This window comes from Ochotona curzoniae, unplaced genomic scaffold, assembly GCF_017591425.1.
Source record: "Ochotona curzoniae isolate NIBS_2020 unplaced genomic scaffold, NIBS_Ocur_1.0 scaffold_3208, whole genome shotgun sequence".
NCBI classification, from domain to species: Eukaryota; Metazoa; Chordata; class Mammalia; order Lagomorpha; family Ochotonidae; genus Ochotona; species Ochotona curzoniae.
This window is the reverse complement of record NW_024467106.1, coordinates 49,080,822-49,099,639: the sequence shown is the minus strand read 5'-3', so window position 1 is coordinate 49,099,639 and position 18,818 is coordinate 49,080,822. Positions and strand designations below refer to the sequence as shown.

At 39.9% G+C, this 18,818-nt stretch overlaps 1 long non-coding RNA gene across 1 annotated transcript; it reads left to right on the top strand.

Annotated features, from left to right (window-relative positions):
* The first annotated feature begins 2,067 nt into the window (after window positions 1–2,067).
* LOC121144906 lies at window positions 2,068–12,262 on the top strand. Its single transcript, XR_005881928.1, has 3 exons — window positions 2,068–2,079; window positions 2,744–2,749; window positions 12,188–12,262. It is a non-coding gene; the product is annotated as an uncharacterized LOC121144906 (long non-coding RNA).
* The last annotated feature ends 6,556 nt before the right edge of the window (window positions 12,263–18,818 follow it).

The following is an 18,818-nucleotide window of genomic DNA, read 5'->3' as shown; positions in this document are numbered from 1 at the left end:
GGATAGGCCCGTCAGGGAACAGCATTGGACATGGAACGAAAGAGCCAAAAGGAAAACCAAACTAAAGGAGACTGAAAGCCTAAAGGAACAGACGCTGAAACTTGAGGTTGCTGAAGCCTTAGGGTAACAACTGATTCAAGAAATGGCTGGTCTAAAATGGTGAAGGTCTCACCAACTTTCAGGACCAAAATCTGAATCACTCCTTACATTCCTCTTTTTTTGTGGGTCTCTTCTGTAGCTTATTCGAGCTGAGTTTGGACACAGCATTCTCTAAGTGGTGATCTCAACATTCCAAATATTTTTGGGCGGGCGTGTGTGCTTGACTGGAATGGTACTGGAATCATCTCTGTTCACTTCCTAAGTCGAGCTCCATCTTAGATGAACCTCCCACTTACCCATCCCCACATTGGTGAGTTTGTCATGTGACTGAGAAAACAGCATCTTTTTAGATAACAAAGTCCGAACCCTTGGCTAGGCTGTTCAGACATGACTAGGAGAAAACTGAGTTTCATTTGGTTCAACAATAAAGGTTACAGAAGTAAAAGCTTGCGAAGTTAGTGGTTACTACATTCTGATACCAAAGATAGTTCTCAGACTGTGGATTTTGCCTTTAAAAACACACTTGTTTTTTAGTTGGGGTTTCATGTATCTTTGATTTAAACAATACATTTAGAAAGATTAATACATGGTTGCATTTCTAAAATTTGGAAAATAATATATTCTAATAATATATTCTAAATTTTCACATGAATAAATACTACCATATTTCTTGGAATCTATCTAATTTAGAAAGAAATATTATGTTTATAATACAAATTTCCATTTATAGCTGAATCCAATTTTCATTGTGGCCCTCCACTTTTATACAGTCTAAACAATCTACCTAATATGTAACTAAGATCTATCAGGTCCCTCACACTAAAAATTATAGCTGACTTAACATATGAGCACATAAATCTCAATCATAAATCATTTGAATCATATATCATAGCACTGTTCTGTTCTAAAATTGTGAATTTAAATATACATGTAGCTAAGCGTTTACTTGAAAACAGACAGAATGAAACAGAAAAACAGAAAGAGAAAGAAAAAAAAAATAAATCCACTGATTTATTCCCTAAATTCCTACAGTGCTGGGTTCTGGGAAAGTGCGGACGACCGAAGACCAGAAGGAAATCAGGTCTCCCATGATGACAGGATTTCAAATATTTGAATGATCAAACCTCTATCCCAGCCATTAAGGGCGATGCATTATCAGGAAATAAATCAGGAGTCAGAACCGGGGTTCAAATGCACGCACCTTTTTGGTGAGACATGGGTGTTTTACGTGCCAGTTTAACTGCTAGGCTGAATACTTCTGTGGATACTCAAATAACAGTGTAGAAGTAAACTGTGTTAATTTCCCATAATCAAATGAATCACAGACTTATTATATAATTAGTTTGCATGCTTGTTTGATCTATATAATTATGTTTAGAAATAGAAACACAATTTAAATCTTTAAAGACATGACCATTTTCATATAATTTTGTATCATTATAACTTGATGATAATATCTGTTATTATCAGGATTATGTCCTCAAGGAATCGTGTTGTAAATACAGAGATTTCCCCCTCCTATTCTACCCTTCTTTCCTAAAAGTATCTGCATTCTGAGCTGAGGGGGAGCCAGCTGGAATAACCCATGATCTGTTTCATTCCACAAGAGAAAGTGATTGCTCAGTGCTTTATAGTGTATAAATTCTTGGTACTCACACATTCCAGTGTGTGAACTCCGGATGAGCTCCAGCACCTTTTGTCTGAAGTGCAAATGAAACATGCACAGTCCAGGCCTGCCTTCCCTGAGCAATTTTCCTGATCCAAGAGACATTTGCTAACAGAGAATCCTAGGCTTCCATTGTCTGTTGCAGCCTAGTTTTAAATAATAAATCCCCTTCATGTAATTGTTGGCATACGAGTGTGTTCTGCCTCATTGGACTCACACTGATCCTTAACCACGACACTTGTTTCACAGTGGAAGTGACAACAGCACTGCTCACTATTATCGCTGCTGACTCCCTACCAAAGCTTTTACATATGGTTCTCAACCCATCCTTGTTTGGTCTTGCTGTTTTAGTTCCAGAGGAAGACGAGCTTTTGTGAGACGCATAAATCTGCTGCAATTGAGATCATCTTAGGATAACTTGGAGGCTTTCAAAAGGAAGCACACACTGCAGAGTAAAACAAGGTGTTTATACATATCAAAATGTGTTTGGATGCACAAACTGCTAATATAATTATTATCAAAAATGTATTTGTATTCTGTTATAAATACATTTGAATATGTATGTTAAATGAGTATTTTTGCTACCATCCCTCTTTTGCTATTTTGCCTTCTGTATATAACAACCAAATTTATGCACAGCACTTATGTAATGGAAGGTCAGAAAGCGTATCACTTAAGAGTTTTGCATCCTCTTCTGGGGAAAGGATAGACTTATTTCAGAAAATAATTGACAGAAGTACAGTGGTAACCAATAATGTATCAGTTGTATACACACAGATATGGATGAAAACGTAGTGATGAGCTCATGGAATATGATCAAAGCAAATAAATTATGTATTACATAAATATTTGACAGAAAATTTAAGGTAAAAACTTTTGCATTCAGATTATTTTAAAATTTTGATTTGTTTTCATTATTTGAGGAACGTACACACGGAGGAAAATGGAGTGAGGAGGAGAGAGAGTCTATAGAGGCAGCACCTGGTGCAATCACCCAGCAGCTAATGTCCTTGCCTTGCATGAACAACTGGGATCCTCTATGAGCACTGGTTCTAAGCCCGGCTTCCGCACTTCTCTTCCAGCTCCCTGCTTGTGGGCTGGGAAAGCAGTGGAGAACATCTCAAGGCTTTGGGACCCTGCACCTCTGTGGGAGAACTGGAAGAAGTTCCTAACCTCTATTGATGCAGCCACTTGTGACGTGAATCAGTAAATGGAGGATCTTTGCTGTCTGTCTGTCCTCAATGTAAATAAGACTTTCCAATAAAAATGAATAAAACTGAGAGAGAGAGAGAGAGAAAGAGAGAGAGAGAAAGTCTAGAGAGGCAGACAGCAATGAAGTTCTCTTCTGGCTCACTCTCCAAACACTCTCAACAGCCAAGACACAGCCAGTCAGATCCAACCGCCGGTAAATCAATTCAGGTCTTCCACAACTTGGAGAGAGGCCAATAATTTCTATCATCACTTGCTGCCTCCCAGAGTTTACATTAGTGGAAAAGTGGACTGAAATCAAAGCACTAAGATATGAGAAGCAGGCATTACAACAGGCAGCTTAACTCCTATGGTAGTGCCACTCCGTAAGTCAGATTTCAAAAATGATTGAGGACCAGGCTATGGAATACAGGGGACAAAAATTACATTGATGACTTTTTAGAAGATTCACTCTGCTAAGTGCAATGCAATTAATACACAAATCACATCTCATTTGAAAGCTTTTAAAGTAGAAAGTAAACGACTTCATGGGAAAAGGATGTAATTGTTGCCTTGCAATAACTTTTAGGAAGAACACTGTCAGATTTTATGATAAACTAATCAGGAAAACTAGAATTTAACAATGTATAAACTTAAGAAAAGTTCAAAATACATACTTATATAAGCACATACTTTTGAAGAGACTATTAGTACATTCATTGAAACCCAGAACAGAACTTTCATGGATTGTTTGCGGACTCGAGGGTGAAACATACTGGGCTTGGCATGATGTCTCGGTGAAAATTTCTCTTCTTGCATATTCAAGGATTCATTAATGGAACCAATTCAAGTCCCAGCTGCTCAATTTCCCATCCAGCTCCCTCCTTGTAGTCTGAGAAAGCAGTAGAGGATGGTCCAAAGCTTTGGGTCCCTGCACTCACGTGAGAGACCCACTAGAAGCACATGGTTCTTGGTTTAGGCTTGGCTCAGCTCCTGCTGTTGCTGCTACTTGGGGAGTAAATGAGTGAATGGAAGATATTTGTCTCTAAAAACCTGACTTTCCAATAAAAATAAGTAAATATTTTTAAAAAATGTACTTATTACATTGAGACTCTGTGTTGATATAAGGGGTGGTTCCTCATCCCTGGGTACTGGGACGTGTGTAAAGTCACGAGTGGTTTCCCCATTTGTCTATCCCCTTTCTCTAGGAATAACAAGAAAAAATAGCAATATACATAAAGGCAAAATACACATATTCAAATATTTATTCACCCTGGAAAAAATGTACATATAATTTCATTGAAAGTGAAAATGTAAAAATATATAAGGTGTTTTATATAGAAATATTGTTTTCTGTTCAATATAATCTTGTTTAAAATATGCCGCCTATGAACAAATGATTTTTCAGTCTGCAAGGATTTTCTTTAGCAGTTCTTTGATAAGACAATTTTGTACACAGGCCTTGTGAAATGCACCTAACTTGAAGAAATTCAATTTCTTGTAGCTAATGGAGTTCTGTTGCAAATAAAGTTCAGTTGAATCAATTTCCTCTAAGACACCAGTGGATATAATTGTTATTCTGATAGGATTTCCACTTAAAATCCGCATTCATGAAATAAACTTACTCAATGCATACTCAAAGCATCCATGCTATGTCACTATCTTTCAGGTAAATTTTTTATATTTTGCACTAATAAACAGAAAGAAAATGGTTTCATTAAATTCTCTGAGAGGTATTGATGTGAGGACTAATTATAGTTTCCAAGGAATAAATGATTGCTTATTACAAATCACATAATTTTATATACCTTGGTAGGTAGGACACAAAGATCAGTTTCTCCTCACTTAGGTATTAGAGATTTCTCTGCACATCCCTCCTAAAACTGTGCTGCCCCGGGCCCGGCACGGTGGCGCAAGTGGTTAAAGGTCCTCGCCTTGCACGCCCGGGATCCCATATGGGCGCCGGTTCTAATCCCGGCAGCCCCGCTTCCCATCCAGCTCCCTGCCTGTGGCCTGGGAAAGCAGTCAAGGACGGCCCAAAGCTTTGGGAACCTGCACCCGCGTGGGGGACCCTGAAGAGGCTCCTGGCTTCGGATCAGCATAGTATCGGCCCGTTGTGCTCACTTGGGGAGTGAATCATCGGACGGAGGATCTTCCTCTCTGTCTCTCTTCTCTGTATATCTGCCTTTCCAATGAAAAAATAATAAAAATAAATCTTAAAAAAAAAACAAAAAACTGTGCTGCCCCTCAGTTGTTAACATATGGCTTGTAAGAGTTAAAAGCCTGTTTGGACTATCCTAAAATTCACGAAGTTCAGTAAAAATCATGCTTGAATACTATAAGCTGCTAAACACAAAAATAAAAATAGACATGGTACAGCTGAATAGTACCCTATAACCATTTTAAGGTTTATAGTAGCCAGTTGTGTACAAACTAAAATTGAGATGCCAATGAAGTGGTTACAGGATGTGGTTAAGAACTTGTGTTTTCCAACACATTTGTCAGCTAATACCATGTTAATTAACTTCGTGATGTTATCAATTTCCATGTTTCTTTCTGTTGTTGAAGTTGCATAGTGGCTTTTCATTGGAGGGGATGATATTCTGCCAGCTCTACTTTCAGACCAAGGATGGTTTCCCAATGAAACTGTTGAATTTATCTCGACAATATGATGCTGGGCTCTCTGCATGGTCCATGCCCGCAATGAAGGAATCATGATTGGTTATAAACTGTACTACTGTAACAATATGGAGGAATTCAGTCCGGGGGAAGGGCTTTTTGGAGAGGTTGGGAGAATCCCAGAGGCTATGAGAATGTGTCATAAAATGAAATAATAATAAAATAAATAAATCACATAATTTTAACAAAAGATAGTGGGAGAAACAATTTAAGAAGCAAGCGAAAATTCCTAACTATGAATGAAAATTTTATGAAATTGCATTAAAATTGCATATTCATATTAATTTTGATAAACTATTTTGGGGCGGCATGCCACCCAGATTCCAACTCCCACACCTTGGTGGAGGGAAATGATTGGTTAGGCCAAGATGATGATACATTTTCCTCTGAGATATTTAAACAACTAATAGTTTATCAATTTGACCTTTCTCACATGGTGAGTCTAAGACTTGCAATGAAGGGACAGGCGCTTAACTTGAGAGTAGCTTTCTCCTTTGCTTCTTCACAAACCATGGGCTTTCTGTTAGACATATAGACAAGAGAACTGAATCCAATGATGATCCCTAATTTGCCCTACTAGAAGCATTTGTGTTCCTCAAGCATTGGATTGCAATTTCTAATTCATGTCCAAGAAATCTCGGACACCAATCTGATAGCTCTTCTGCCATTTAAAACTGATTTTGACCATATGCTTAGATGTAAACTCTACATTAGCACATTTCCTTGTGGCACAGAGTTCTCCTTTGTTAATTTTCTTAATGCTGTGACCAAAGACTTCTCTGGCCATTAAAGTTTTTTTTTTTTTTCTCTTATTCAGATGACACTTTTGTGCTTTCCTCTTGCATGTGAACTTTAGAATCAACTTGACAAATTCCACGACAACATTGATTGGAATTTTTGTTAGAATCACCTTGAACTTTTAATCTGGAGAATGAACATTTTTGTTTTAAAAGATTTCTTTTCATTAAAAGGCAGATTTACAGAGAGAAGGAGAGACAGAAAGATATTCCATCTGCTGGTTCACTCTCCAAATGGCAATAAAGGCCAAAGCCACTATTTCATTTTTTTTTTAAAGATTTATTTTTATTATTTTCTCATTGGAAAGGCGGATATACAGAGAGGAGAGACAGAGAGGAAGATCTTCCATCCGATGATTCACTCCCCAAGTGAGCGCAACGGGCCGATACTATGCCAATCCGAAGCCAGGAGCCTCTTCCGGGTCTCCCACGTGGGTGCAGGTTCCCAAAGCTTTGGGCCGTCCTCGACTGCTTTCCCGGGCCACAGGCAGGGAGCTGGAAGGGAAGCGGGGCTGCCGGGATTAGAACCGGCGCCCATATGGGATCCCGGGCGTGCTAGGCGAGGACCTTTAACCACTTGCGCCACCGCGCCGGGCCCGCAAAGCCACTATTTCAAACATGCCCCAGAAAATTTGAAACACTGTGGATGTCTAATTTTTCACTCTGAAAATGATTTACTTTGGTGATGACACTATATTACGTATACATAGACACCAACACAGTTTTTAAAAATAATTAAAATTACTTACATATTAAATTACATATGACTCATCAAGTACTGGAGATAAATTAATGCTTTCACATGTTACTTTATTTAATTTCATATGTTCTTCAATGATTATATTCAATTTTGTACTTCTAAAATTAAGAAATACTGCACGCCCAGTTGAGAAGCAGCAGGAAAACATAGTATAGAAAGGATGATCAATGCCATTGTGCAAAGCAGGGCTTGGTAAGGTAAAAGGATTTCAGTAGGGCTTAAAGAAAAGGCACAATAGGGTAGGCACCCACTTCTCTTGGCAGGACTTTGGGAGCATGAGTTATAACCCTTGCTCTTAGCATACTCTTGGAGATCACTTATGGACAAAAACAAGTGATATATCAATATAATTAAGTCTAATACAGAACACTACTAAGTCATTAATACAATGAAAAGCATCATTCTAGATATCAGAATATCATAAAATATTTCCCTCAATAAAACCAGCAACTTGAGTGGAATCAGGCATATGAAAAATAAAATAAAAGCAAGAAAGATATTCGACAACAGTTAAAACCAAAGTTGGGATACCCATGATTCACTTTGAAGTTCCTGAGTTTGATTTCTGTCTCCAGTTCTGTTTCTATTTGTATGCCAATGTACCCCCGCAAGGCACCTGTGATATTTCAAGTAGCTGGTGTCTGCTACTCACTTGCGAGACCCAAATTTGGTTCTAGGGTCATGGCTTTGGTTGGCTCTGCCTTGCCTGTCCTGGGACTTTTGGAAGTACACCTGTAGATTAGAATTCTCTTTCTCTGATTCCAGTACCCTTAAGGGATTATTATTTTTAATAATAAGTGAAGTGATAAATATAATAAAAATATGCAAATATCATATAGACACCACACAAAGAACATTGCAGTTAAACTCTCCCTCATCTTTCCTGATTTTTAAAGAATGCTTATAACCGTTGATCAAAATAAAGACTTAATATCCAGTTATGAAAAAAAATGTGCTTAGTGAATATTAAGTATTTCAGTAGGCCAAACTGCAAAGGGATGTATATTCCAGGGAAATAGGTGATGGTGAAAATATGGAAAGTATATAAAATAAAATCAGATGTTAACATGGTTTGATGCACTTTCCTTTTATAAAAGTCAGTGTCCTCATTAATTCCTATGGCTATCATATCTGTTAGACTGTAAAATCAAAAATTGCAGGGTTATGTCTGTTTCTTTCCTCCTTAGTAAAGTCCCTGACACATAGCATGTGTGGGACTTTAAGGACTACCTCAAGAATGTAAAAAGAATGATTACTTACTGTAGTGTATCAGAAGGAACTGATGAGTAAAAGACATTTTGTGGGACTGTTGATTGAAAAACAGTGTCTTGATAAGACCCGAATGGGAATAATATAAGACATGGTTGCCAAACAGCAAGCCAAACTGGTTGGAGACATTGTTGCACAAACTCCAAACTGGGTCCATTCACCCCATTTGCCGAAAGTCAAACACTGAATTTGAGGCACTGAAAAAAATTAGGTGTTATGGTAAAGAGCAGGGATCTGTGTAGCTAATGCTTTCCTCCTGTAATCCTTGAGTAATTAGGAGTACAGATTTCTGTAGCTTGAAATCGGGACTGAGAAGTGCGTGATCAGATTTTGCCCAAGTTCCTGGTTGACCGTTAGAGTCAGTGACCATCTTTTGGTCGATCAGTGATACTGTGCTCTTAGAAGCTTGTAAGCTCAGCTGAATCGGACCTTCAAGGGGATGGATTCCTTTTGATAAATGACAGACAAGAACGCTTGTGCTAAGGGAGACAGACCTGAGGTTTGGTTCAAGCTTTTACGTTATGGGAGTTCACATGGATGGTGAATGAGGCACTAGTCTATACTTAAAATTGACTCCTAGGATGGGGAGAGGCTGGGTCAGCTCAGATCTTGCAGGAAATTAAAAAAAAGGATGATTATTATGAAATAAAATTCCTATATTATAAAAGCACTACCCAGAAACATGCCCTTTTCCTTATTCCCAGGTGTCCTGTTCTGAATCAAAAGGAATTCACTGACTTGAGGGTGTGATCCATGGCCCTGCAGGCTTCTAGTCACTTGACTCAGAAAAATTTGCTTCTCTAATACATTAGAACCTCAATGGCCAGTACTATCCTGGAGTAATTTGATTGGAATTCCAGGTTTTGGCAGAATAAAGCAATAGACACCTGAATCCTTGGTTTATGCTTTGCAATAAATACTTTCTTCCATCACCCCAAAGTTATTGAATGGATTCTGTACATCAGGTGAGTGGACACAGTGTGGAGTTTCTGCAACAATGGTTCCAGTTTGGGGTATCGTTCAGCAACAAGTCCCCCCTCTGATTTTGATTAAATTGGCCAGATTTTTCACAGTTGGATAAAAAGGCTGAAGGAGATACAAAAACACTCCACAAGTGGCCACATGGCTGGAGCTGAGCCCATCTGCAGCCAGGATCCAGGAGCCTCTTCTGGGTCTCCCATGTGGGTATATGGTCTCAAGGCTTTGGGCTGTCCTCCACTGCTTTTCCAGGCCACCAGCAGGGAGCTGGATGGGAAGCTGAGCTTCCAGGACATGAACCAGCACCCATATGGGATCCGGGTGTGTGCAAGTGGAATGTTTTAGCCACTAGGCCACTGTGCCAGGCCTGGAAACTGCATTTTTTTAAGCTTGTATTATTGATGCATTAATTTTTTATATTTCTTTAAAATGTGAGTACTTTTAAAATATAAGTGTCCGGGCCCGGCGCGGTGGCGCAAGTGGTTAAAGGTCCTCGCCTTGCACGCCCGGGATCCCATATGGGCGCCGGTTCTAATCCCGGCAGCCCCACTTCCCTTCCAGCTCCCTGCCTGTGGCCTGGGAAAGCAGTCAAGGACGGCCCAAAGCTTTGGGAACCTGCACCCGCGTGGGAGACCCTGAAGAGGCTCCTGGCTTCGGATCGGCATAGTATCGGCCCGTTGCGCTCACTTGGGGAGTGAATCATCGGATGGAAGATCTTCCTCTCTGTCTCTCCTCTCTGTATATCCGCCTTTCCAATGAAAAAATAATAAAAATAAATCTTTATAAAATATAAGTGTCCATTTTCCTTGGAAAAATGAATTCCTGTGTTCAGAAATTCACTGTTCACATTAACCCAAAAAGCAAGGACTTACATTCTTTGCCAAAAGTTTGTCTCTTAATTAAAGAACTATAGGTGTGCCCTTGAAAAATCCCTCTCTTTACTTTAGAGAAATTAATGAAATCCTCATCCATATCAAAATACAGTTGGTTTAGTTTTTTTCCTCCTCCAAGGAAGCACTGGGAGCACTTTTTTCTATTTCTTTTCTTCCTTTTCAACTCGAGGAGAGAAAAATTTCTTATATACCATATTTGAAGAAGTTTTTCTCCAATAATGAGGTCATGAAGTCATCAGTTTAAATTAACAGCACTGGCACATCAGTTTTCTTTTAAGCTCTGGATGGAATGCGGAGGGAAGACCAATTCAATGGCTCCAAGTTTCTTCAATGATTTGCCTCCTAGTGACCAAATGAGGATTATGCTATTGTTGACTTTGCTTTCACCTATGATCAGAACTTTTCCAGTTAAACTTTGGAGTATACTAAAGCAAGTTTTACTTTTGCTTCTAATATTTATCCTCAGCAAGAGAAGGAGATGGGTGGTTTTAAAGTTTTATGCTTGAAGAATAATAATTGAAGTCAGAGAAAATGAGAAAAAAATACAGTAGTTTTTCTGTGGTAAGAAAAAAATGGCAGGGAATTCTAGAAATTTTGTCATAAAAGTACTCTTTTTTATAAGTATTTTTATTTTGATGATTTTTTTACATAGTTGGTTAGGGTGATAAGGTCAAGGGCTACAGGAAGGTGAGTGTGCCCTTTACTTCTTTTCTTTTTTTTCCCCTTGCAGTTTCTGGAGGAAGGGAGGAGATAAGGGGAGAAGCCTCCCAAAAGTCCTTGCACCCTGGGATAGAGGACAGGCACCTAATACCTCCCCTTGTCGCTGGTGTGGGGTGAGCTTTAAGGGTTCTGCTCAAGAGGTTTTGATATCTAAACAATTCTGAATTACTGGCAATCTCGCCACTCCAACCATGATGAAATCTCCCCAGAATCAACTGGCTGACATAGTCCACATTAGGGTCTCCATTTGCCCAGGTGTTCAGTGCCAATATTTGTCTTTGTAGATGATCAATTTGCTCTGCCCTACATCTTCTGTTGTAGTAGCAGGTGTCCTCTGCAGGCTCTGATGTACTGCTATATCCTTCATGTACATCTGGTTATGTTGTCCACTGTTCCATCTAAGCCACTGAGGTGGCCCAGCTCTGACTCATGAGTTCCATGGTCAAACCTTGGAACCTGCAATATTCTCCATGGTTGGGGTTCCCCAGAGAAACTTCATCTGCACTGGTCCCAGAACTGATCCTTATGTGTGTTTGCCAATACAGGATCCCACATAAACTGTCACCTCAATCAGCTTATACACATGTTGGTAGTTGCAATTGCTCGGTCAGTTCCACCTCCAGCCATGTCATCCACACAAACAGATGAGTGTTGCATACAAGTCCAATCTTGCCCACTGTACAGTCAGCCCTCACACAAATCAATGGGAGCTGCAGCCTAGTTGGAGCGACCCACAATAACACCCACCAGGCCCACTCCCTACCCTGGTCCCTATGCTTGTCAGTATATACAGCAGACTGGACCAGTTTTTTTAACAACCCATTCAGCTCTCATACATATCAATGGGCATTGAATTCTAGTCCAGCCTAGCCACCCCCACTATCCAGTCCACACATGTACCACTGGGTGCTACTCCCGGTCTAGTCGTACCTGCTCTGGTCCTGGTTCTCATGCACACCACTCAGAGTGGCAACCCAAGAGGGAGAAACCCATTGTTTCTCTACTGGACTCACTCTCATTCCTGAATTTTACACTGTCCAGTTTAACTTGACAGAATTTGCTACCTGTGCCAGTATTTGCTACCTGATGCCGTGGCAAAGACCAAACAATCCATACCTACTTTGCCTTATGCTTGCAGTAGGAATAGTCAGCCAAGCCTAGATTTCCCCTGATCCAGCTCACATGAGGCCAACAGGTGGTGTAGCTTTGCCTGGTGAGGTCTGCTCCCATCCCAACTCTCATGCTCACCAGTTGGAGTGGTGGTCCAGCAGGAAAGCCCCATGCAGCCCAACTAATGGTTTTGTCCCCATCCTCCTTGGTCCCACATGTGCTGGTTGTGTCCTGGGGCCCAGTCTGGCATGGATTGCCTTACCTTGGCATTTGCCAGGGGTGCTGTTGCCTGGCCGGAGCTGGCCCACCCCCAGTTCACATTGGTGGGAGCTACAGCCTAACCCAGCCCAGCTGGCACCCAGTCTCAGCCATCAAGCGTGCTGGTAAGCATTGCGAACAAACCCAGTTCGACCCACACTCCATTCTGGTGCTTGGGTTCAACAACGGGTGGTATGAACTGGCCCTGCCTGGTTCGTCCCTGACCTGTGTCAAATGTATGCTGGTGGATATCATTATATAGCATAGTCTGGGATGATCCCTATTGTGGTTCTCACCTGCAGGGACACTGTCCCATCAGAGGAGCTCTCCAAGCTCCTCCATCAGAAACACTCTCATTGCCAGAACTAACGCTCATCGGTTGGTCCATGGGCCAACCCTATTTAGTCCACCTCTTGAACTAAGCAGCAGGACTTGTACTTCCATAGGGTACGATCCATATATCTCCTGCAGAATCTACCCCCTGGGCATGGTTCTCTCTCGTGCTGGTTAGTGTCATGGTCCTACCTAATGTGAGTCATCCCCTGTTCCAACATTCAGTAAGGTGCTGGGATCTAGCCTTGCTAGCCAGGATCCTAGCCAAACCTTTTGTATGGACTTGTGTGTGTTGGTCAACAATGTTCCATGCTAACAAACCCTACTTAGGACTGGCCCGTGGGTTGGTGCATCAATCTGACTCATATAAATCTTTTGGTATTTCCCTTCCAAACCACCAGGTCTCAGCTCCCTTGCTTATCTACAAATACAGCAGCCCTGTCATTTGGAGTCCCTAAGGAGTCATTCCTCACCTACATGTACAGTGGCTTTATCCATGGATGTCCATAAGCAATAATTCCAGATCCTCCAAACCCCAGAGCTTGTTGCCCGCAAGCCGAGGATTCTCCCACCACTTGGCAGTAAGGCTGGGGCTCAGGCCTCTAACATTTATCCCAACCAGGCCTGGGTCCTCCCAGCTGTCCCCATGCTGCTGGGAGTTCTGTTCACCCAACCCTTGAGGTCAAACTTAACCTGGGCTCCTCGCCCCCACCAAGATGGCAGTGGTGAGCAGAGTTAGGGACCAGAACTGATCGAGACTTCTTCACAGTGTAAATACTGTGTAGGGAGAAATCTCTCAAGCCTAGACAACCCAGGATCTTCCCACTGCTTTCAATGGTGACTTGGGGTGGGCCCCAAGCACTGAGCCAGACCTGGCCTGGATCCTCTCAGCCACCACCTTGCCAGCAGGTCTGTTCACCCATAATCCGACGTCGTACTTACCTTGGCTTAAGAGTATTCTTTGTTTTAAGAAAGCAGATAAATACTAAGAGTGAATGGATGTGTTTGAAATTGTGATGATACCATGACAGAAAAAAGTAAAAGCAGTAACGATAATTTAATTCAGAAAGTATAACCGAAGCACAGTGTGTGTGAAACAGTATAAAGGCCCAACAAGAGGGCATCACAGAAGTGTATTTGCATAAAAATGGATATAAAGTGAATAATGGCATAATAAACGCACAAGTGAATACACTGAAATTACATTTCTTGGAATGCTGTGGGAAGGGATGCAAGCTTTGGAATTTATTAAATCAAACCTCCAATATGTCTAAGCCTTGATAGTCCAACATATATTTTATGTTTTTAGCTTTTGTGGTTTATAACTTGTTAAAGCATGTTTATAGTACATTAGAATATTATGCTATTATTATTTTAGGTGATACATATATAGTTTTAATTTAATTAAAATAAAATCTTTATTAAATTGTAAATTCTGTGGATTGTATAGACCAGTCTAATTCTTCTACATTTAAATTTTATGTGGCCATCTATATCTTATAAATAACATTACATATTTTTATGATTTTTAAATTATTATCTAATATATTAACAAGTGCTATGGGACAATGCTTATAAGACTGTTTCAGTTGAGTGTATCCTATTTGCCCCAATTTATTTATTTATTTATTTTTATTTTTAAAGACTTATTTTATTTTTATTGGGAAATCAAATATTCAGAGAGGAAGATATTGCCTGTTGATTCACTCCACAAATGGTCACAACGACTGGAGCTGAGCCAATCTGAAGCCAAGAGCCTGGAGTTTCTTTTGCGTTTCCAACACTAGTTCAGGGTCCCAAGGCTTTGGGGCATCCTTGAGTGCTCCCCAGGCTACAAGAAGGGAGCTGGAAGGGAAATGGAGACACTGGGGCATGGACTTGGTACTCAGATGGGATGCTAGAGCATGCAATGTGAGGACTTTAGCCACTAGGCTATCATGCCGGGCCCATTGCCTCAATTGAAATGAAAACAAAAATTTACATAAAATATATAAACAACACACTCTGCAATATGCATGCCTAATGAAAAATGAACTATGGTGTATTCCCCCATCTTCTGTTAATGTACAATTGAAGCAAATGTTTTAAGGCTAAATCCACAGTGCCCTAGGATCTGGAGCACATAGTTCCAAGAACCTGTGTTGTCATGTAGAGTTTGCAACTGTGAAAGAGTTTATTTGAGCCTGGGATTTTATTCATTTCTCACATGAAGGCATTAACTGTCTAAGTGTATTTTGAAAAGATAAAAGAGACAGAGAAAATGAAAGTAAAATAGATCACTATCGTATCATTGTACATAATAACTTTTACTCTGTTCTTTGCCTCTGAACTGATCACATTGTCTTCCTAAGGAAGAAAAGCAATGATGACAGCAAACTCATTTTATTTTGTATATGCACATCTGTCCTTCTTACAATGGCTTCTTGACATTGATCTTCAATAATAACAATGATATACCCTTTCATGTCTTCAGAGCAATGCCCAGCTTCATCTTGAATGCCAGCCTGACAACCACAGCCCTGCAAGTCAGCCTCCCTCGTGTTCACCTAACACGTCTTGCAGTGTGAATGAAACTTTCACATCTTCTGACAGAGAACTTCTTTTTCTTTCTAAAGATATTTTTTTTAGATTTTTATTAGAAAGTGATATACAGAGAGGAGGAGAGACAGAGAGGAACATATTCTGTCTGTTGTTTCACTCCCCAAGTGATCACAACAGCCGGAGCTGCACAGATTTGAAGCCAGGAGCCAGCAGCCTCTTCCAGGTCTCCCATGTGGGTGCAGGGTTCCCAGGCTTTGACCCATCCTTGACCTATTTCCTAGGCCACAAGCAGGGAACTGGATAGGAAGTGGGACTACCAGGATTAGAACTGGCATCCATTTTGGATCCAGGCATGTGCATGGTGAAGACTTGAGCTGCTAGGCTACCATGCTGGGCCCTGACAGAGAACTTTTTAATCAAACGTCAGTTCATGAAAGTACAGAGAAAATCTGAGCATCTCATTTGTGAATTCCCTGATTGCTATTTGCTGGGTCTTTTAACCAAGCATGGGGTAAGGTAGAGGCTTTCCTGAAGCGGTCCTCAAGTTGCTCATTGTCCTTGCACGTCTCTGCTCATCAGGAGTTGCTCAGTGAAACCATGAGCGAGCGTGGGAATGCCACACTCCATTAGACCCTCACAGGGAAGTTGTGGAAGCAGGTGCAAGAAATTCCTGCATGCAGATACGGTTTCTACAGGGACTCATGATATAGATGATGACAGGTAACTGAAGCAGGAGGATCCTGACATGGGAGCGAGATTGCCTGACACATGTCGTCATGAATCATTGCATAATAGATTCTAAAAAAATGAATCTATCACTTATCATTCGGATTTTAAATTGTTTCTACTAATTTCTAATATGTGTCTGAAGTCCTAATACAGAACATAAACATGGATAAGCTGTATGACATAATTTTCTAAATGATAAATATTTATGTCATGCTGGCTATACTCAAGGCTTTTCGCTTAGCAAAGCCTTGATCTTTCCAATCTGTTTGATTGAATTCTGTTGCTTCTCATTGTTTCAGCATTTACTAGGTTTGTTCTTTTCAGATTTGTTGCTCTGCATAGGGACACATACTCTTCTTATTAAGAAGGAAGTGACAGACCAACAAAAAGGAGAAAATCAAAAAGTACTCTGAAAAGTTGTGGACTGCTGGGTCTCCAAAGAGATTTTATAACATGTCTGGTTTTGCCTTAACAGGTAGAGAAGAATTGGAACTGCCCTCATTAAACACAATGCTGAGATATGGGATTATGTGTTCCCTGTTTGGAAGCCCTGGGTTCTGCCACATTACCTTTCCTAAGAAATACATATTGCCTAACAGTTGATTGCCCTGTCCATTTACTTTCAAGTACTTTAGACTGACACAAACAGAGGAGAGATATGGAACCTTTTTTCATAATCTTTTTTGATATGTTATATTTGTCTTCAGATCCTGGGCAGGTTTCACGCAGTAGTGGGTATGACAAAAGTGTGCCAACAGAAAAATAAACACGGAGAGAAAATTGGAGTTACAGAGATTATCACAATCTTAAATCTAGAAGGAAAAACAAAAATAAAAATCAGCTCTTTGAGAAACTCAGGAGCTAAGACTAACTTCACAGTGTTTGGAGATAGTCCACCAGAACTTGAATATGGCTCTCTGTGTTTGCTAACTTATCATTCCATGTTGTTCCCTCCGAGCATATGTAACTCCTTAGGACTAGTGTCTGGCTCTCAGAATCAGCTGATGGGATTGTGACAAAGCATGTCACACTTCAGTTTGGAGGCCACAGTCGTTCTGTTAGTGAAACACGTATGTTGGATGGGTAAGCCTGGGGGACTCTTGATAGAGAGTCATCATGGAAAGTAATGGAGCAAATTAAGCAAATAAAAAAAATTCCCTACTACATCAGACATTTTTCGATAACCAGGTAGTAGAAATTAAGTTTGGATTTCAGCAGCTTCTAAACACTAATTAATGCTGTGGTTTGTTGTTCAAGTGTGAGAGCTGGAAGTAGATCTTTGGGAGTTAAACAAAAAGAAAAAAATGAAAAGAAAAAAAAAAACTCATTTTCTTCATTTTCTTAAGTGGGTTTCATATAGTATTATCACCAGATATGGGTTTTGGAAAAACTGTTGGTCATTGTGATTATATGTAAGATATGTTCTGGGGTGAAAGTTTTAGTAAGCAAAATTGGTGCAACATTTTTGTCTGTACTTAATGTCCAAAGATGAGAAAGTTATAATCCCTATCATGAATGCTCCCCTTGACAACGTGGACAATTTCTAGTGGCTGCCATGTAATATCCCCATTGTAACACTTTAGATAAATGTTCTAAAAAACTCTGCACAACTCATTCTCATAGAAATATGAGCTTAGTACATTAGATAAATCATTTATCAACCTGTATCTCAACAATTTGTGTGTTTTGCTACTTCAAATTATTCCTTTAGTTGGGGATTTAAACATACAACTGTGAGAAATTTTCTGAAATGAAACTGTTCTTTGCCCTCATATGTGTCCAAAGCAGAATGCTAAAGAAGGGAAGTATGAATTTAGCAACGAATGCTCTGTGAAAATTTAAATGGGGACAAGAGATAAAGGAAGACCAATCTGTGAAAACCATCGGTGCTAAAATCGCAATTTAAACTAGATTCTGGAGACACATACTGCAGATTTTAAGTAGATTAAAGCAAAAGCAGGGAATTAGATGGGAAGTGGAGCAAGTGGAATAGAAACCAGCATCCATACGGGAGCCGGTGCTTGCCAGGGGAGGCCATCACACAGGGTTCAGTAAGTAACTTTTGTAAAGTTCTTGCTGTATGCAATTAACATATACATTGGGGTTGGTTATTGTGGTACAATAGGATAAGCTTCCACTTGAGCAACCTGTGTGTCACATTGGATCATCAGTTCAATGCCTGGCTACTACATTTTTTTTTTAAATCTAGTTAATGATAACACACTTTCAACAGTAACACAAGATAACCCTAGGTCCTTGGATCACTGACGATTGTGTGGAAAATTCAAAGGGAGTCTTTCATTCCTGGTTTTGTTTTGGCCCATTCACTAGCTACTGTGGGCATTTGGTGAGTATAACAGAAGAGAGAAGATCTCTCTATACAGCTTATTAATGAGATATGACATTATGCATTACATTCACATAGAAATTGTAATTTCGCTTTACATTGTATACAGTGTAATGTGAGTAGCAAGGTCCTCCTAATGGACATTTGATATTTGGGTTTAGGTAATAGATTCATTAAAGCAAGCAATAAATCCTTAAATTAATATTTCTCAGTAGTGAAATATATACATAAACTTATAAACAACTTCTTGTAAATCTGCCAGTTTGGAAACTATTTCTAATGAAAATAATTAATAATGAGTCATGTATTTACCACCGGCAATGATAAAAATTATTACATTTTCTGAAAAATAATTTATTGATCAATAAAATCCTTTTGTATGTTGATAACAATTTAATTGTTTCCACAAAATAAACATGTATTCTTGTTACAGTTTGCAAACTGTCATATA